Below are 21,570 nucleotides of genomic sequence, written 5' to 3'. Positions count from 1 at the left end.
GGCAGAGAAAACTCGTTTGTGCCTCCACACCACCTGCTGTGAATGCCACTGTCAGACTTGGGGCACAGAGATTACAGGAGACCATACTAAACAAGCAGCCACGTGTGGGGAGGGTTCCGTGCCCCCACAGAAACCTCTGGTCCTGCCCACAGTGCCAGGACCGCCTGGCGGCACTGCACTTCTGGGCCCCCACCACCAGTCTCCCCGTCACACTGAGAGCATCTCAACTACACAGCTGTGTCTTCTGAAACTTGGAATTTCTACAAGCACACAGGGCACGGGTCCAGACATATTTACTAGAGTATTTCCCACGGAGAGGTCACACTGTAGATGCTGGATCTTACAGGTGACACCACAGTGCCTCCTGTGGCTCTGCTCTGGGGGAGTGACCCAGGGAAGAACAGACTCAACTCCCTGAGCCTGGAGTTCAGTTGTAAGATGCTGTTGAGTCAATTCCAACTCATAGTGACCATATATACAACAGAACAAAACACTGCTCAGTCCTGCACCATCTTCACAATCCTTGTTATGCTTGAGCCCATTGTTGCAGCCACTGTGTCAATCCATCTCATTGAGCGTCTTCATCTTTTTCACTGACCCTCTACCAAGCATGATGTCTGTCTCCAGGGGCTGGTCCCTCCTGATAACATGTTGAAAATATGTGAAAGGAAGTCTCAGCGTCCTTGCCTCTAATGAACATTCTGGTTGTACTTCTTCCAAAACAGATTTGTTCAATTTTTTGGCAGTCCCTGAGCTATTCAATATTCTTTGCCAACACCACAATTCAAAGGCGTCAGTTCTTCTTCAGTCTTCCTTATTCATCATCCAGCTTTCACACGCATATGAGGCGATTGAAAACACCATGGCTTGGGTTATATGCACCTTAGTCTTCAAGGTGACATCTTTGCTTTCCAACACTTTAAAGAGGTCTTTTGCAGCAGATTTTCCCAATGCAATGCTTCATTTGATTTCCTGACTGTTGCTTTCATGGGTGTTGATTGTGAATCCAAGTAAAATGAAATCCTTGACAACTTCAATCTTTTCTCCGTTTATCATGATGTTGATTATTGGTCCACTTGTGAGGATTTTTCTTTTCTTTATGTTGAGGTGTAATCCATACTGAAGGCTATGATCTTCAGTCTTCATCAGTAAGTGATTCAAGTCCTCTTCACTTTCAGCAAGCAAGGTTGTGTCATCTGCATAACGCAAGTTGTTAATGAGTCTTCCTCCAATCCTAATGCTGCTTTCTTCTTCATATAGTCCACCTTCCTGGATTATTTGCTCAGTTGAATACGTATGGTGAAAGGATACAACCCTGACGTACACTTTTCCTGACTTTAAACCAATCAGTATCCCCCTGTTCTGTCCAAACAACTGCCTATTGATCTATGTAAAGGTTTGTCATGAGCACAATTAAGTGTTCTGGAATTCTTATTCTTTGCAATGTTACCCACAATTTGTTATGATCCACACAGTCGAATGCCTTTGCATAGTCAATAAAACTCAGGTAAACATCCTTCTGGTATTCTCTGCTTTCAGCCAGGATCTATCTGACATCAGCAAGGATATCCCTGGTTCCACGTCCTCTCCTGAATGCAGCCTGAATTTCTGGCTGTTCCCTGTCGATATACTGCTGCAGCCGTTTTTGAATGATCTTCAGAAAATCTTACTTGTGTCTGATATTGATATTGTGTGATAATCTCTGCAGTCGATTGAATCACCTTTCTTGGGAATAGTCATAAATATGGATCTCTTCCAGTCAGTTGGCCAGGAAGCTGTCTTCCAAATTTCTTGGCATAGGTGAGTGAGCACCTCCAGCACTGCATCTGTTTGTTGAAACACCTCAGTTGATATTCCATCAATTCCTGGAGCCTTGCTTTTCACCAATGCCTTCAGAGCAGCTTGGACTTCTTCCTTCAGTACCATTGGTTCCTGATCATATGTCATCTCTTGAAATGGTTGAATATCGACTAATTCTTTTTGGTATAATGACTCTGTGTATTCCTTCCATCTTCTTTTGATGCTTCCTGCATCGTTAAATATTTTCGCCATAGAATCCTTCACTGTTGCTACTTGAGGCTCAACTTTTTTCTTCATTTCTTTTAGTTTGAGAAAAGCTGAGCATGTTCTTCCCTTTTGGTTTTCTATCTCCAGATCTTTGCACATGCCATTATAATACTTTACTTTGTCTTCTCGAGCCACTCTTTGAAATATTCTATCAAGCTCTTTTACTTCAGCATTTCTTCCTTTTGGTTTAGCTACTCGACATTCAAGAGCAAGTTTCAGAATCTCTTCTGACACCCATTTTGGTCTTTTCTTTCTTTCCTGTGTTTTTAATGACCTCTTGCTTTCTTCGTGTATGATGTCCTTGATGTCATCCCACAATTCGTCTGGTCTTCGGTCATTAGTGTTCAATGTGTCAAATCTATTCTTGACATGTTCTCTAAATTCAGATAGAATACACTCAAGTTCATACTTTGGGTCTCCTGCACTTGTTCTAATGTTCTTCAGTTTCAACTTGAACTTCCATATGAGCAATTGATGGTCTGTTCTGCAGTCAGCCCCTGGTCTTGTTCTGACTGATGATATTGAGTTTTCCGTCGTGTGTTTCTGCGGATGTAGTCAGTTTGATTCCTGTGTATTCCATCTGGTGAGGTCCACGTGCATAGTCGCTGTTTATGTTGGTGAAAAAAGGTATTTGCAATGAAGAAATCATTGGTGTTACCAAACTCTATCATTCGATCTCCAGTGTTGTTTCTATTTTTTTTTTGCCATATTTTCCAACTACCAATCCTTCTTCTTTGTTTCCAGCTTTCACATCCCAATCATCAGTAATTATCAATGCATCCTAGATCACATGTTCACTTTATAAGGTTTTCATTGGTTAATTCTTTTCAGAAGTAGACCGCCAGGTCCTTCTTCCTAGTCTGTCTTAGTCTGAAAGCTCTTCCGAAACTTGACTACCATGGGTGACCCTGCTGGTGTTTAAATACCAGTGGCACAGCTTTCAGCAGCATGCAAGCCCCTCGGCAGTATGACAAACTGACAGATACATGGAGGTGGAGTCCAGCATAAAGGGGAAATCCCCAGATGCCTCCCAGCATCTCAAAGACTAATGTCCATTTAATCGAACATCTTATCTGTCCATTCCCACTTACATTTCGGCTCGTGGCTACATCAGTGATTTCAGGCCTCTCTGGCTGCTTCCACAGTAAGAAATGCATCCTACATCATCCCGTCTGCTGCACACACACATACAACGGAAACAGATGTCTCCCAAAGCAGCCCTCCTGGGCTCACATTTCTTCAAAGCTGCTTGTGACCCACTGAGTTGTTGTACCGCCCATGGTGGCTTAAACCTGCAATGTGAAAACACAGGCTACATGGCACAGACAGCCACACCAACACTACAGGGCTGCACGCAGATGCGTGGCGCCTTATCACCTGCCTCTGAAGCAGTCCCCCTACATGGTCTTCCCTCCAGCCCTCGTGGAATATTTCAGGAACAGCCAACAGTCGTGAAAACAGCTAATGCCATTCAGGTGCCTCTTGTGTGTTACAAATGCTAACTCACTGAATCCTTGTGATAAGCACATAGGGTTGGTACCATGTCACCCCCATTTCACAGATGAGAAACTGAAGCACAGAGAGACAAGTCACTTGCCCAAGGCCACACAGCCAGTCATGGCCAAGCCTCCAGAGCTGTTCCAACCCCCACAACCTCCCCAGCAGCAGCACTCATACGTCCCCTCCCCACTCATACCCACTGCCCTATAGCCCTCCTGCCTTTGCTCCTGCTGTTACCATGCCTTACACACCCCTGCCGGCACAGCCCAACTGTGACAGCCCACTTCTCTGTGCTTTCCTTGAAGTTCCTGACCCTCCCCACACATGTGTCTGCACCCCCATCTCAGGACCCTAAACCCGGTTTTAGAGCTGTTTCCTGGCCTGAACAGAGGTCATTCCACTGTTCTGTCAGAGCCCTGGTGGCACAGTAGTTAAGAAGTCAGGCTGCTGACCAAAAAGTCAGCAGTTCGAATCCACCAGCCACTCCTCTGAAACCCTGTGGGGCAGTTCTACTCTGTCCTATAGGGTCGCTATGAGTTAGAATCGACTGGATGGCAATGGGTTTGTTTCTTTGGGTTTCCTATATGTCCCACCACCCACAACAAGTTCCCCAAGGCAGACATTGCCTCAGGCATCTCCTTATGCTCAGATGGAGCTGGCTGGGGTGGGGGCACCTCAGCACAGCCCCACAGGCCACTGTATGCTCTCATGTCGGAATTGGGTTGCTGTAGTTTTCCATTGACTTTAAGCACAAGGCAGAGTAGTACGAAGAGACGTCCTAAGGGATCACCTGCATTCCAGACATACTCTTCTTTACCTCCATTATGTCATATCAGTTTAATTTCCTTGGTGATCAGGATCAATCACACCAACCAATATGGTAACTCCCCTTTTGCCTGTTGATCCAGAGGCATGAGGAGCCCAAAGTGGCCAGGTGGCATTCTTAACTTTCTGCCCAGTGGAATCAGTGATGTGTCTCCAGGTGGGAGCATTCCTCCCTTTGGAACTAAGACCTCTAGACCAGCAGAGCATAGGGTCACGGGCACAAGAAGCAAAAATTTTACAAGTGGGTCACTACTCATAAATAATTGTTAATAATCATAATAAGTAATTACATCAATAATTACAGTAAGTAATAATGAGTGATGCCACTCCCATTTCCACTCCTTGATTCCTAGACCCATGAATCCTGGCTGTGGGAGAAAGAACACCATATATTGGGTGCTGATTTAGAGCATATACAGCCTCCTGGAGAACATTGCTCCAACCCTGCAAGGTATTGCCACCTAGCTGGTACCATAATTGTGTCTTTAGAAGGCCATTCTATCATTCTATCAAGCCAGCTGCTTCAGGATGATGGGGAACATGACGAGACCAGTGAATTCCATGATCATGGGCCCACTGCTGCACTACATTTGTTGCGAAGTGAGTCTCTTGATCTGAGGCAATGCTGTGTGGGATACCACAATGGTGGTTAAGGTATTCTGTGAGTCCACAGATGGTACTTTTGGCAGAAGCGTTGTGCACAGGGAAGGCAAATCCATATCCAGAGTAAGTGTCTACATCAGTAAGGACAAAACACTGCGCTTTCCATGTTGGAAGTGGTCCAATATAATCAGCCTGCCACCGGCTTGCTGGCTGATCACTTCAAGGACTACTGCCATATTGGGGACTCAGTGTTGGTCTCTGCTGCTGGCAGATCGGGCACTCAGGAGTGGCTATAGCCAAGTTGGCCTTGGTGAGTGGAAGCCCATGTGGCTAAGCCCAGGTATAACCTCAATCCATGCTACCATGGCCACTTTGTTCTTAAGCCCATTGGCCAGTGACGGGAGTGGCTGGGGAAAGACAATGACTGGTTTACACAGAATGAGTCATTTCATTCACTTGGTTGTTAAAATCTTCCTCTGACGAGGTCACTGTTTGGTAAGCATGCGCATAAGACACAAATATATTCACTTCTTTGGCCCATTCGGAGACAGAGCCAACAGCTGGTCTGATTGATAGCTCTAGCAAAACCCTGTATCACAGGGGCCCAGGGATGAGGGGCCTGTCCATTGGACCATTTGGATACCTCTTCCCCATAAATCCTTGTCTCCAATTTTCCAGTCATGTTCCTTCCAAGTCCCTGGCCATCCAGCCAAACTATTGGCCACAGCCCATGAATCAGTGTAGGATCACACATGTGGCCATTTCTCCTTCTAAGCAAAATGAACACAGGTGCATTGCTCAAAGTTCTGCCCGCTGGGAGAATTTCCCTTCACCACTTTGTCTAGTGAAAGTAGGACCAACCAGCTACTCCCTTATACTTCTCATTATGACAAAATTGAAGAGAAGTATCAAGCATGCAATCACCCAGGGCCTTGCCTCTCACTAACACTTGGTCTATTGGTGGTGATATTTTATATATTTCTATTACCACCTCATACCATGAAGTAGCATTGTCCTCTTTACTACTGGAAGCAGAGTTCTCAACATTTTTAAGACTAACCAGACTTGAGAACTAATTTAGAAAACTCGTCCTTACTCATCCTTACAGTTTTGTTTCTTTAGAACCACTCTCAGTACCAAATGTCTTAGGCTGGGTTCTCTAGAGAAGCAAAACCAGTGAAGTGTGTATATATGTGTACACATGTAGAGAGGGATATCAAGGAAATTGCTCGCGTGGTTGTACAGACTGGCAAGTTCCAAGTCCATGGGTTAGGAGTCAGGCTGGAGGCCTCTCCTGACTCACATAGTTGCAAGGGCTAACAAACTAAAGATGAGCAGGTCAGATGGTAGGCTGCTGGCTCAAAGCCTATGGAGGCCAACCAATCCCAAGATCATCAGGCAATACAGCAGGTCACTGGCTGAAGTCCCAAGAACCAGAGGTCAGATAATAATGAGCCAGGGAGATTTGCCAGAACATCCATATGTATTGAATGCAGGCCACACCCCCAAGTAAACACCCCTTACAACTGATTGGGTGTTCACATCATGGGAGTGATTATATCACAAAATGGAGGATGATCACATCATTACGTGACTGCCAAACCACTGAGAACCACGGCCCAGCCAAGCTGACACACAACCTTAACTTTCACAGGGGTGTACTGGAGGGGTTGCACTGAAGGGGGTGCACTGAAGGAGACACACTGGAAGGGGTGCACAAAAGGGGGTGCACTGGAAGGATTGTACTGGAGGGAGTATACTGGGGGGGCACACTGGAGGAGATGCACAGGAGGGGTTGCACTAGAGAGGGTGCACTGGAGTTAGTGCATTAGAGGAGACGAACTGGAGGGGTACACTGGAGAAAGTGCACTGGAGGAGGTGCACTGGAGGGGGTACACTGGAGGGGGTGCACTGGAGGGGGTACACTGGAAGGGGTGCACTGGAGGGGGTACACTGGAGAAGGTGCACTGGATAGGGTACACTGGAGGAAGTGCATTAGAGGAGATGAACTGGAGGGGTACACTGGAGAAGGTGCACTGGAGGGGGTACACTGGGGGTGTTGAACTGGAGGGGGTGCACTGGAGGAGGTGCACTGGAGGGGACACACTGTGGGGGACAGTACCTGGCTGGCCAGCTGTCCCTGCAGTACCTCCAGCTGCCTCTGTGCCTGCAGGGAGGCGCTCCTCTCCTGGGCCACCTGGGCGTTCAGCTGGTCCACCTTCCGCAGGAGTCTCTGCTCAGACAGCTCCAGCTCCTGAATCCTGCCGTAGGTAAAGCAGGAAGGTGCTCACTCAGGGTATAAAAGGTGCCTAACTGTTCACCAATACAGGGCACTGCTTTGTCATTTGGTGAATTTGATATTCTGACAAAACAGCACTTTGCAAAACATTCGTACATTATCTCTTTCAGGGAAATCTAAACTACGTCAGAGGCATCTTTTGACTAATAAGGCACCGTGCACCCAGAACCTTATAGTGTCCTCTCCCAGAAGCCAGGAATCCCACATCCTGGGGATAACAAAGTCAGTGCCCAGACCTGGAGGCCAAGCGCTCCACTTGTTTCATGGAGTCCCTCAGCATCACCAGCCTGCAGGTGGTTCTGCTGCTCCTGCTTCACACACCAGGAAACTGGGGACCAGAGAGGCCAGGTGACTGGCCTAGGGCCACACAGCAGCACAGAGCCCAAGCTGTCAGGCTCCAAGCTCTCCACCCTGTGCTCCTCTGCCTCCCAGTGCAGTTACACTCTCGGGAATCTCTTCCAAGGAAATGACTGAAATCCAGAAAAAAAGCTTCTGCAATAATAAACCCAAAACTGTATTACTTACAAAAGTGAGAGATGGGAACTGGCCTAACTAACAACCAGGGACAGCTGAGCCGCACAAGTGGAAGCTGTGTCACAGGCAAAACAAACCCAATGTGGGGCTGAGCCCTGGGCACTGTCAGATAGAGGGCAGCACATGCACGGAGTGAGGGGAGCCAGAGGGAAGTCCTGCAGGAGGGGAGCCCAAAAGGTAGCTGTTCCCTGCCTGGCTCTTGTTCCCAAGTCCCCTCAGTGCGCTGGTCTTGCCTGTATAACAGAGAACCACAATCTGCACGACAAGCACATTCCAGTCTATGGATGCGAGCTCTGCACACATGCTCCTTCCCCCACATCCACGTGGTGACTCAGGCACCCAGGATGGGCTTAGCTCCACTGCGGTGAGGAGGACCTGGCTCTGCCACTTACAAGCCATGGGACTGTAGACAAGCTGGCTCACCACTAGAACCCTGCTTCCTTATCTAAAAGGTTGAGATGGCTTTACTTCAGTCAGAGTTATGGATTGAATTGTGTCCCCCAAAAAGGTATAGTCAAGTCTTAACTCGTGCACCTGTGAATGTGACCTTTTTTATGGAATTAGGTTTTCTTTGCAGATTATATCAGTTATATTAATGAGGTCATACTGGAGTAGGATGGATCCTAATCCTAATCCCTTCTGAGTGATGTTTTAAAAAAGAGAACAGCCATGGAAACAGAGTCACACACAGGGAAACACATGAGAGGATCTGTCTACAAGCCAAGGACAACAAGAAACGCCCAGGACTACAGAGGCTGAAAGACAAGGAAGGACCTTCCCTTAGAGCTAACAGAGAGAGCATGGTCCTGCTGATGCCCAGAATTCAGACTCACAGCTTCCAGGAATGTGAGAGGGAAAAATCTCTATCCTTTAAAACCACCCACTTTGTGGCGTTTTGTTATGGCAGCCACTATAATTGAAGACAGAGGGTTCTTGTGAGGATTAAATAAAATGACAAGTTATTATTCATATCAGTAAGACCAAGAGTGCCCTCCTTTCTCCATCCTGAGGTCCTGGGCGGGATCTCAGAAGTGGGGGAGGGAGGGGCCCCCTGGGGGCTGTAGTCAAGGTCCCCCAAACTGAGCCAGAGTCGCCGCCTGTGGTCCATCAGTCAGAGAGCTGGCTGAGTGTCTGCAACTGGTTATAAAATGTGGTGGGATCTGAGGGAAAGGCCTTTCTATTTGGTTTTTGAGACCTATATGCAACATTAAATCTAAGCCAATATTTAATAATTCAGATACTACTCCTATCCTTAAAGTAAGTAGAAAATGACCAATCTCCCTGTGTTAGGCTCCAGAGTAGCCAGGTCCTAATCCCTGGAGTCTGTGAATGTGACCTCATTCAGCAAAAGAGAGTTTGCAGATGTGAGTGAGTTAAGGATCTTGCCATGGGAGAAGACCCTGGATTATCCAGGTGGGCCCTAAATGCCACCCCAGTGCTTGTGAGTTGGAGACTTTACCACAGAAGATGAGGCCACATGAAGACTCCAACAGGTGTGGTGATTTGTCACAGCAGTCACAGGAAACTAGCGCACTCGTAAATATGAAATAGACAACGAGGTACCACTTTTCACTGAATAAACCAATGACAAGTTTTAAGAAATACTAATAATATATGGTGCCCCCCACGCATCTGTCAGTTTGTCACGCTGTGGGGGCTTGCATTTTGCTGTGATGCTGGAAGCTATGCCACTGGTATTCCAAATACCAGCAGGGTCACCCATGGAGGACAGGTTTCAGCTGAGCTTCTAGACTAAGACAGACTAGGAAGAAGGACCTGGTGGTCTACTTCTGAAAAGAATTAGCCAGTGAAAACCTTACGAACAGCAAAAGAACATTGTCTGTTATAGAGCCGGAAGATGAGCCCCTCAGGTTGGAAGGCACTTAAAATACGACTAGGGAAGAGCTGCCTTCTCAAAGTACAGTTGACCTTAACTATGTGTTTGGAGTCAAGTTTTAGGGACCTTCATTTGCACAGCTCAAAATGAGAACAAATAGCTGCAAATATCCATTAATAATCAGAATGTGAAACGTACAAAGTACGAATCTAGGAAATGGAATGCATAAACATGGATATCCTAGGCATTAGTGAGCTGAAATGGACTGGTATTGGCCATTTTGAATCAGACAATCATATGGTCTACTATGCTGGGAATGACAACTCAAAGAGGAATGGCATTGCATTCATCATCAAAAAGAACATTTCAAGATCTGTCTTGAAGTACAACGCTGTTAATGGTAGCATATTTTCCACATACCTACAAAGAAGACCAGTTAATACTACTATTATTCAAATTTATGCATCAATCCCTGAGGCCAAAGATGAAGAAATTGAATATTTTTACCAACTTCTGCAGCCTGAAATTTATTGAACATGCAATCAGGATTCATTGACAATTACTGCTGATTGGAATGTGAAAGTTGGAAGCAAAGAAGGATCAGTAGTTGGAAAATATGGCCTTGGTGATAGAAACAATGCGGGCGATGGCACGATAGAATTTTGCAAGACCAACGACTTCTTCATTGCGGTTACCTTTTTTCACCAACACACGGACTTCGTCAGATGGGATACAGAGAAAACAAATTGGCTACATCTGTGGAAAAAGATGATGGAGAAGTTCAATATCATCAGTCAGAACAAGGCCAGAGGCTGACTGCACAACAGACCATGAATTGCTCATGTGCAAGTTCAAGTTGAAGCTGATGAAAAGTAGAAAAAGCCCACAAGAGCCAAAGTACGACCTTGAGTACATCCCACCTGAATTTAGAGACCATCTCAAGAATAGACTTGATGTGTTGAACACTAATGACCAAAGACCAGACAAGTTGTGGGAGGACATCATGCGTGAAGAAAGCAAGAGGTCATTAAAAAGACAGGAGAGAAAGAAAAGACCAAAATGGACGTTAGAAGAGACTCTGAAACTTGCTCTTGAAGATCAAGTAGGTAAACCAAAAGGAAGAAATGATGAAATAAAAGAGCTGAACAGAAAATTTCAAAGGGCGGCTGGAGAAGACAAAGTAAAGTATTATACTGAAATGTGCAACACCTGGCATTAGAAAATCAAAAGGGAAAGAACACGCTTGGCATTTCTCAGGCTGAAAGAACTGAAGAAAAAATTCAATCCTCAAGTTGCAATATTGAAGGATTCTGCAGGAAAATATTAAACGATGCAGGAAGCATCCAAAGCAGATGGTAGGAACACACAGAGTCACTATACGGGAGAGAACTGGTCAACGTTCAACCATTTCAGGAGGTAACATGATCAGGAACCAATGTACCGAAGGAAGCAGCCTAGCTGTGCTGAAGGCATTGGCGAAAAACAAGGCTCCAGGAATTGAGAGAACACCAACTGAGATGTTACAACAAACAGATGCACCACTGGAAGGGCTTACTCGTCTATGCCAGGAAATTTGGAAGACAGCAACCTGGCCAACCAATTGGAAGAGATCCACATTCATGCCTATTCCAAAGAAAGATGAGCCAGTGGACTGTGGAAATTATCACACAATATCATTAATACCATGCTCAAGGGAAATTTTGCTGAAGATCATCCAAAAGCGCCTGCAGCAGTGTATCCACAGCGAACAGCCAGAAACTCCAGCCAAGTTCAGAAGAGGCTGTGGAAGGAGGGATAGCGTTGCTGGTGTCAGATGGATCCTGGCTGAAAACAGAGAATACCAGGAGGATGTCTCCCTGTGTTCTATTGACTAAGCAAAGGCATTTGACTGTGTGGATCGTAACAAACTATGGATAACATTGCAAAGAATGGGAATTCTGGAATACTTAATTGTGCTCATGAGGAACCTGTCCATAAAGAGGCAGTCATTCGAACAGAGCAAGGGGATACTGCGTAGTTCAAAGTCAGGAAAGGCATGTGTCAGGGTTGTAACTTTTCACCATACTTATCAATCTGTATGCTGAGCAAATAATCTGAGGAGCTGGACAATATGAAGAAGAGCAGGGCATTAGGATTGAAGGAAGACTCATTAACAACCTGCATAATGCTGAAGACACAACCTTGCTTGCTGAAAGTGAAGAAGACTTGAACCACTTACTGATGAGGATAAAAGATCACAGCCTTCAGTATGGATTACACCTCAGTATAAAGAAAACAAAAATCTTCACAACCGGACCAATGAGCAACATCATGATAAACAGAGAAAAGAATGAAGTTGTCAAGGGTTTCATTGTATTTGGATCCACAATCAACACCCATGGAATCAGCAGTCAAGAGATCAAAGGACGCATTGCACTGGGCAAATCTGGTACAAAAGACCACTTTAAAGTGTTGAAAAGCAAAGATGTCACCTTGAAAACTAAGGTGCACCTGACCTAAACCGTGGTGTTTTCAATCGTCTCAAGTGCATGAGAAAGTAGTGCAATGAATAAAGAAGACCAGAGAAGAATTGATGTCTTTGAATTGTGGTATTGGTGAAGAATATTGAATAGACCATGGCCTGGCAAAAGAGCAAACAAATCTGTCTTGGAAGAAGTACAGCCAGAATGCTCCTTAGAAGCCAGGATGGTGAGACTGTGTCTCACATACTTCGGACATGTTGTCAGGAGGGATCAGTCCCTGGAGAAGGACATCATGCTTGGTAAAGTAGAGGATCAGCAAAAAAGAGGAAGACCCTCGACAAGATGGACTGACACAGTGGCTGCAACAATGGGCTCAAGCATAATAACAACAATTATGAGGATGGTGCAGGACTGGGCGGTGTTTCGTTGTGTTGTACATGGGGCCGCTATGAGTCAGAACTGACGTGATAGCATTTAACAACAATGCTTAGACACACTACAGAACTGCTCAGCATCTTGATTTCTAGCTGTCAATGAGGATAATAATATTAGCTAGTGTTTGTTGTTGTTGTTGTTAGGTGCTGTTGCGTTGGCTCCAACTCACACCAACCCTGTGTACAACAGAATGAAACACTGCCGGGTCCTGCACCATCCTCACTATCATTGTTACGATTGAGCCCATTGTTGCACGCACTGTGTCAGCACATCTCGTTGGGGGTCTTCCTCTTTTTCATTGACCTTCTACTTTACCAAGCATGATGTCCTTCCAGGGATGTTTTTAAGTTTTTCCAGCTAACGTTTACACACATATTACTGTGTGTAAAGCCCGTAAGACGGAAGCACTCAATAAGTGTTAAAAAAAAAAAAAAAAAGTTAATACTCAGCCATAAAGAGAAATGAATTTCTGATAATGCTATGACATGAATGGTCCTTGAAAATAACATGCTGAGAGAAATAAGTCACAAAAGGACAAATGCTGTATGACCTCACTTATATAAAATAAGCGAAAATACAGAAATCACAGCGCACTAGTGGTTGCCTAGGTGGGAGGGAGAGCGAGAGGGGGAGTTCTGCTTAGAGGGCAGGGATTTATGTTTGCGATGGGGAAAGGATTTGGGAAGGGGTGGTGATAATCGTGGCACAACATGAGGAGTGCAGTAGGTGTCACTGGACAATACATACAGACCTTGTTGAGATGGCCTATGTTTTGTTACGCATATTTTCACCACATCAAAAAAAGAAATAAAAAAAAAAAACAGTTGCCATTGAGCCATCTCCGACTCATGGTGACCTCATGTGTATCAGAGTAGGACTGCTTTATAGGGCTTTCAGTGGCTGATGTTTTGGAAATAGATCACTGGGCCTTTCTTTGGAGGGGGAACTGACCCTCTAGCCTTTTGGTTAGTAGCTGAGTGCAGGGACTCTCGGTAAAGGTTAACCCAAACCAAACCCATCGCCGTCAGTTTGATTCCGACTCATAGCTACTCTATAGGACAGTGTAGAACTTCCCTTTAGGGTTTCCAGGGAGCAGCTGGTGGATTTGAATTGCTGGCCTTTTGGTTAGCAGCCAAACGCTTCAAAAAGGGTCTAGTTATTAATTATGTGGCATTCAGATTGAAAATGAATGTGCAAACCTGATAGTCTTATGAGGATTGGGGTGGGGTTTTCTTCCTCAGATTTTTAAAAACGCTTTACATTATTTTTATAATAAATACTTTTAAATTTCAACACTTTATTGAAAGGAGATCAAACGCATGCCACCAGGTGCAAACGGTGAATGCGCTCGGCTGCTAACAGAAAGGTGGGAGGCTTGGTCCACCCAGAGGCTCCTTGGAAAAAAAGCCCTGGCAGTCTATCTCGGAAAAACCAGCCACTGAAAACCCTGCGGAGCACAGTTCTATGCTGACACACATGGGACTGCCATGAGCCGGGCCTGCTCCGCTGCTGGACCAAAGGCTGAGGTCTGCACTCAGAACCATGGGTTTGGACCCCAGGTCAGCTCTGGGTGACCTGGTAATGAATGCACCCCCTCCTCTCACCCTCGGTCTCCTCATCTGTGCAGGGTTCTGGGGAGCCTAGGGAAGGCACTCCTGGGAGGGGCCAACAGAGTATGGGCTCCTGGAGGTTTCAGTCTCTGTGAACGCCCATACCCCTTCCCCACCCCCACCCCCGTTCACCCCACCCCTGCGGGAAGGCACATCCAGCCTTCTAGGAGGCAAGAAGGTACAGCACACGGCCCCCACACCCCAATCCTGACGCCCGGGCCCCAGGCTCCCCACTCCCAGCCTTGTGGGCCCCCCCGTGCTCAAGGTGCCTCTGAGCTCTCTGTCCCCCCACCACCTCCGTGGGGAGGTCTCCTGCAGAGTGGTTTCCTGCCTGGTTCAGAGAGAGGTCGCTGTTGCCCCAGGCCCCCGACCTGGCTTCACTGCCTGTCTTTCTGGGGGAAGTTTGAGGGTGCAGCCACGTGGGCGCTGCTCTGTGGGCCTCTGGGGATGGGGCCTGTTCGTCTCTTGGCCCCCAGTACTTAGTGGGTAATGCAGGCTGTAGGATCAATGAATGAACCAACAAATGAATGAAGGGCGGGTGAATGGACAGTCAGAGAAGGTAACAGAACGTATGTGAGGGGAGGAAGTAAGTCACATTTAAATACATGGGTAATGACTTGCCTTTATCGACATGAAGGAAAATACAAGAAAATTGTGAAATCCCAAGAATACCCCAGACACCTGGCTGCTGGGAGACTGTTGACCCATCAGAACTGCCCCAGTGAACTGTCAGAACCACCGGGTAACCAGTCAGAACAGCCCAGTAACCAGTCAGAACCACCCCAGTAAGCAGTCAAAACCATCCCGGTGACGAGTCAGAACCACCCTGGTGACCAGTCAGAATTGCCCTGGTGACCAGTCAGAACTGCCCCAGCGACCTATCAGAACTGCCCCAGTGACCCATCAGAACCACCCCGCTGACCCCCCAGAACCACTCTGCTGACCTATCAGAACTGCCTTGGTAACCAGTCAGAACTGCCCTGCTGACCTATCAAAACTGCCCCAATAATCAGAGCCATCCTGGTAACCAGTCAGAACCGCCCCAGTAACCAGTCAGAACCACCCTGCCGACCTATCAGAACTGCCCTGGTAACCAGTCAGAACCACCCTGGTGACCAGTCAGAACCACCCTGGTGACCAGTCAGAACTGCCCCAGTAACCAGTCAGAGCCGCCCTGCTGACCTATCAGAACTGCCCTGGTAACCAGTCAGAACCACCTTGGTGACCAGTCAGAACCGCCCCAGTAACCAGTCAGAACCACCCTGCCGACCTATCAGAACTGCCCTGGTAACCAGTCAGAACCACCCTGGTGACCAGTCAGAACTGCCCCAGAAACAAGTCAGAACTGCCCCAGTAACCAATCAGAACTGCCCCAGTAACCAGTCAGAACCACCCTGCTGACCTATCAGAACTGTCCCAGTAACTAGTCAGAACCACCCCAGGGGCCTGTCAGAACCGCCCTGCTGACCTGTCAGAACTGCCCTGGCCACGACAGCAGGGGTTACACCTCTGGCTTCTGCATGTGAGGCCCCCTACTGCCAGCCTGGGTGTCAGGTGTCAGGAAAGATCAGGTTAAAGAGCCCAGTGTGGGGCTACATCAGCCTGGTCAGGGAAACCAAGCCCACGCCTGGGAGGTCAGCAAAGAGAAACCAACGTGGAGAACGCTTATGAAGGCTGGGAGCTTCGAGGTCAGACAAGAGGATGGCAACCCAGAAACTACAAACCACCGCAGCCCTCTCTCCCCAGGGCCTGGAGGGACACATGGGGCAGGGCGGGGACAGGTAGGTGGTGGTACGGAGCTGGGAGCCAGAGCCAGGCAGGGTATGTGACCACTGAGGAAGCTGTGCAGGGCTGCACTGCAGCCACAGCGGGGCAAACGCCCTGGCTTCTCTCCACCTCCGGTCTCTTGGTGCCTCCCAGCAGCTGGGAGCTCAGCCCAGGATGCAGGCCCTGTGGTGCATATGAAGCAGAGAACAAGAAGGACAGAGAGGGCTCTGGGAGCAAATGGCTGCTGGCAGGAGCAATTTAAGTCCCACTGGGGGGCTGCTTCCCGGGCTATAACGTGATTCCAGGAGCCCAAGACTCTTGGAGGATGAGCCTGCAAAGCAGGTGTAGAACCCTCAGCGCAGGATGTCATCAGTGTCACTGCCCCCACGCAGTTATGATGCTAGGGACCCGTCACGTGCTCAGGGAGAGGTCCTGAACCTGTCATGTGCTCGGGGAAGGGTCATTTGGCATGATGCCAGTGACCTGTCACATAAGTGCGCAAGAAAGTGTCAGACAAAAGAGTAGCTCCTGAGGCTGCTTATGTACAACCAAACACCTCATGGGATTTGGTTCCTTGGTTCGTGGGTTTAGGGTCATGGTTTCATTGGACATCCCAGTTAATTGGCCTAATAACGTGTTTAGTGCTTCTCTTCCACCTCCTAGTTGGTTGTGTATGTCTGGAGTTTTAAAAGCTTGCAAGCGGCCATCCAAAGCACAACAATTGGTCTCTATTTGCCTGGAGCAGCAGAGGAAGAAGGATATTCAGGCATAAGAGGAGGGTATGGAATGTGTGGCTAATTGCCTCCATGGACTACAGCCTCCTTTGCCAGGAGACCAGAAGAACTGGACGGTGCCCAGCTAACATTGCTGAACGTTTTGATCAAAGGTGCATAGAAGAATCATGATCAAAACAGGGGAAATGCAGAACAGAATTTCAAATCCTCATGGACTCTAGACTTTCTGGAGCCATGGAGGGAGGATGAACTCCTAAAACTATTGCCCTGAGATAATCTTAAAACCTTAAACCAAAAGTATCTCCTGAGGTCATCTTAAAACCTAACAATAGTTTAGCATCTGTCAGTTTGTCGTACTGTGGGGGCTTGCATGTTGCGGTGATGCTGGAAGCTGTGCCACCGGTATTCAGATACCAGCAGGGTCACCCATGGAGGACAGGTTTCAGCTGAGCTTCCAGACTAAGACAGACTAGGAAGAAGGACCCGGCAGTCTACTTCTGAAAAGCATTAGCCAATGAAAACCTTATGAATAGCAGCGGAACATTGTCTGATATAGTGCTGGAAGATGAGCCCCCAGGGTGGAAGGCACTCAAAAGACGTCTGGGGAAGAGCTGCCTCCTCAAAGTAGAGTCAACCTTAATGACGTGGTTAAGAGGTAGACATATCTTTTGGGGAACACAATTAAACCCACCGTAGTCGCCCAGCCTGGTATGTGAAGAGCTGGGATTGACTTAGTTCTGTGTGACTCCAAACTGCTTCTTGCTCTGAGTCTTCTCACAGTGGGATGATTTGAAGGGTGAAGTCTTACTGCCACCCTGGCCCGGCCGGTCCCTCCTAACAAAGAATCGCAGGTCTGCCTTGAGCATTATGCTCTTTTAAGAACTATCTATATGGGATGAAACTGACAACAACAACTCGAAGGATTAGACACGAACATTAGAGGGCAGTGAGTTTATGTTACTAGGGGAGGGACAGCTCAGAAAAAGCCGGTGAGAACGGTTGCACAACTCGAAGAATGTAATCAATGTCACTAAATTGTACATGTAGAAACTCTTGAACTGCTGTATGTTCTGCTGTGTATATTCTCGACAACAACAACAAAATAAGTAAAATTTAAAAAAAAAAAAGAGTCACCACGCTTACCTGCTTCTCAGCCCAGACTCGGACACCGTGAACTCGTCCACGGCAGCCGGCAGCTTCTGCTCTGAGGACTCCACCTGCCCCCTAAGCATCCCGGTGTCCTTGCCTGGGGCTCTGGCCACTCCTTCCAGAAGATTCCCCTGCTTCTCCCCAGCATCATCTGCATCCTGGAACAACCAGGCCGTGTCGATCTTCAGGTCCACGTTCATGACATCAAACCCCTCGCTGCCGGGGGCCCTGACCACGTAGCAGAAGCTCTTCCGGGTCCGTCCTCTAGCTGCCGTGTCCATCCTGCAGACAGCTCACGAGCCAGGGCTTGGTGAAACAACAGAGAATTGGCAACATTGACTTTGGAATTTTGAGGCGGCTGCTGTGCCTTCAGAGGCTTCAGAAAAGGCCCCTTGAGGACGGCAAGAACAGGTGGGTTATTCATGAGGGGGACTCGGGTTTCACGACCACAGGCCTATGCAACATGAACGAGGTCTCTGGTTTCACGGCCTGGCCTGCATGCCAGAGCTCACCCACTGTGAGCGCCCAGAAAATCACATGACTAAACGCTCAGTGACACATACGGGTGGTCGGACACAGCTTCTAGTGAGGCTATCAGAGCCACACTTTCTCACATGCCCCCCAGAGCACAGCAAACACCCACCCTGGACTGGGAATCTGGGGCAAAAGGCCTGGGGAGGTAGCTAACACTGCACTGGGTACCCTAGCTCTGGAGCAACTCCTGTCTGATCTGGTCCAGCCCTCTGGAGCCCCATGAGGTGGGTGTCAGCACTCACGTCACAGATGACCACAGGGGCCCCAGGAGAGCATGCAAGCCCCCCATATAGAAGCAGCAGAGTCAGGACCCAAGTTAGCCTCAGGTTGCATCCTGGCGGGAGAGATACAACAGCAAGTGGGGAACACCAAGACTCCAGGACAGGAGAAAAAACACCCTGGGGGACCCAGAGCTGGGGGGTTCCAGGCCAAGGAGTCACAGGAGGAAGGAGGAGCTGCAGTGAGCAGAGGTGGAGGGAACTCCTCCGGGGCAGGGTCTGCAGGGCCAGAGCCACAGACAGGGACTAGCGCAGGCAAGGAAATGTGGGCTGACCCAGGGACACAAGGGCGGTGGGAGTGAGAATGTGGGTGGAGGTAGCCTGGGGATATCCTGCAGACTCTTCCTCTCTCTGTGGGCAGGGAGGAGCAGGGCAACCTAGGATTTTAGCATGGAGCCCCTGGGGCATGAAGGGGCGAACATGGGGGGGCTTCTCCTGGTGGTACAGGTGCTGCTGGCCTCAATTGTGGACAGTGGGCATGGATGAGATGGCCTGAGCTGGAATCCTCCCTGCATTGTTCACCAGGTGAGCTCTGGGCAAATTACTCAACTTTTCTTAAAGAAGGGGGTAAAATAACACCACCCTGGTGATGCAATGGTTAAGCACTCAGCTGCTAACCAAAAGTCCAGTGGTTCAAACCCACCAGCAGGGAGAAAGACCTGGCGATCTGCTCCCATAAAGATTGTTGTTGTTACTCTTGTTAGGTGCCATCAAGTCAGTTCTGACTCATAGCAACCCGACCTACAACAGAATGAAACATTGCCCGGTCCTGCGCCATCTTCGCAACCGTTCCAATGTTTGTGCCCTTTGTTGCAGCCACTGTGTCGATTCACCTCATTGAGAGTCTTCTGTTTTTCACTGACCCTGTGCTTTACCAAGCATGATGTCCTTCTCCAGGGACTGGTCCCTTCCATAAAGATTACAGCCTAGAAAGCCCATGGAGCAGTTCTGCTCTGATCTATAGGGTCGCTATGCGCCAGAATCGACTTGATGGCATCAAAAACCACAAAGAGCGATGAGGAATAAACAGGTTGAGCCCAGCAGTGAGCAGCTCTTAAGTCGGGGGAGAGGCAATCACAGACAGTGGTCAGGACCCAGGAGGAGCCTGGGTGGGACACACTGCACTCTTGGTGCTGATTCTGCACCCAAATACAGGGACCCTTTAGGAAACTGGGACAAGGGCAGGGAGCAGGAGGTTGAGGGAGCAAGTGTTGCAGAGCGGCCTCCCGGGAAATCTTGTGACCTCTGCTTTTCCTACCAAGGAAACAATACTCCAGCCCTTTCTCAGCGGCAGCCCCCCAGGACAAGTTAAGGTCCATCTTAGGAAGGCTCCTGGATGAGCAGCCAAGACCCCTGGGGAAGGAGAGGTGTGTTTGCAGGTGGAATGGAACAAGGCTCACCTGCTGAGCCTGCAGACCCCCAGCGTGCCCGGGGTGAGGAGGAGGGCAGACACAGCTTCTAGTGGAGCTGTCAGAGCCACACGCTCTCACATGCCCCCTGGGCCACCGTAAGGACTCCCCAGGGTCAGGGCCCTCATTTCATATGGGACTGCCACCCCAGAGACAGTGGGGGTTGGTGGTTTGGGGGCGGCTCCGCGAGCCTATGAGTAGTTGTCGGAGCAGAGTGAAGATAGTGGTTTCTGCCGGGACAGAGCTGGGGTCTGAAGAAGCCCCCAAGAGCTCTTAAACAATCTGAGGGAGGAGTAGGAGGGGCCCAAATTGGCTGGTTTGAGATCCCCCCATCCGCCCCACCCCATCTTGGCAGTTCTTGTTAAAAGTGAAAAAATAAACACGACTTTGTAGCTGGAGCATCCAGTCAGACTCCTACCGGCCACACATGGGCCATGGAAGGAGGGGGACATGAAGGACCCCTGAGCATTCACCTGTGTGCCCATATGTATGAGGCCAACAGTGGACGAGGTGCTTGGGAAGCATGTCCCCCACAGGCCAGCTCAGTGCCGGTTGCCAGTTCAGTGCTGGGTGTCCAACTCTGTGGCCTTCACTGGGAACACCACCCACATGTCACACATGGTCAGCTCAGCATGTGCACTCAGGGACAGACACCCCACACCTGGATGGAGAACAGTTGCAAGGGCCTCATGGCCATGGGGGCCAGTGCATTCTGGGATGCCTCAGTCCTGGACAGACAGCTGGTCACCCATGTATCTGGTCTTGTGCCCCAACCCTGATGCCAGTCCCTCATCATGGCCAGTGGACACTGGCCGTAGGTGGTTCCCACACTGGCCACTTAGCCAGCACCTCCATAGCTGTCCACAGCCACTGGGACCACGCTGCAGGGTGGGCAGAGACCACCATTTATGAGCTGTGTCGGGTGGCTGCCCATTCTGGGAACTCTCATGGGCTCTGTCCTCCACTCCCACCCAGTCCTCCAGGATAAAGTGTCAGGCCAAAGCCCCCTTCTGGTGTTGCACAGAGTCAATGCGTCCCCAGGCAACACTGCTCACAGGCAAAGCAAAAACCCCACCCTGGGCACAAGGACTGTGAATAAGCCATAAATACCTGGGGGAACTGTGACTCTGGAGGTCCCCTGAGGGTGGTGGCCCTGGTCACAGCCAGTCCCTGCAGGGACACTGGGAGCTGTACCTGAGACATCAGGAGAGATGCTGGTTTGCTGGGGGCAAGGGGCTTGGAAGCCCTGCAGCTCTGGGATCTGCCTGAGTCAGCCTCATTTGCTGGCACTGAGCTGTCACAGGGCAGGGGAGCATAGAGAGAACCCGGTCATCACCTGGAAGGGTGAGGGCTCCTCCTGGGGGGTCCTTCTGGGTACAGGGAAAACCTGTGGGCCTTTGTGGGTTTTTGTGGTTGTTGGTTGTCAACCTCATGTATAACAGAATTAAACGCTGCCCGGTCCTGTGTCATCCTCACAATCGCTGGTATATTTGAGCCCATCTTTGCAAGTCTGAGCATCTAGTTAAG

Source organism: Elephas maximus, chromosome 5 (assembly GCF_024166365.1).
Source record: "Elephas maximus indicus isolate mEleMax1 chromosome 5, mEleMax1 primary haplotype, whole genome shotgun sequence".
Classification (NCBI taxonomy): Eukaryota; Metazoa; Chordata; class Mammalia; order Proboscidea; family Elephantidae; genus Elephas; species Elephas maximus.
Note: the sequence above shows the minus strand (reverse complement) of the source record.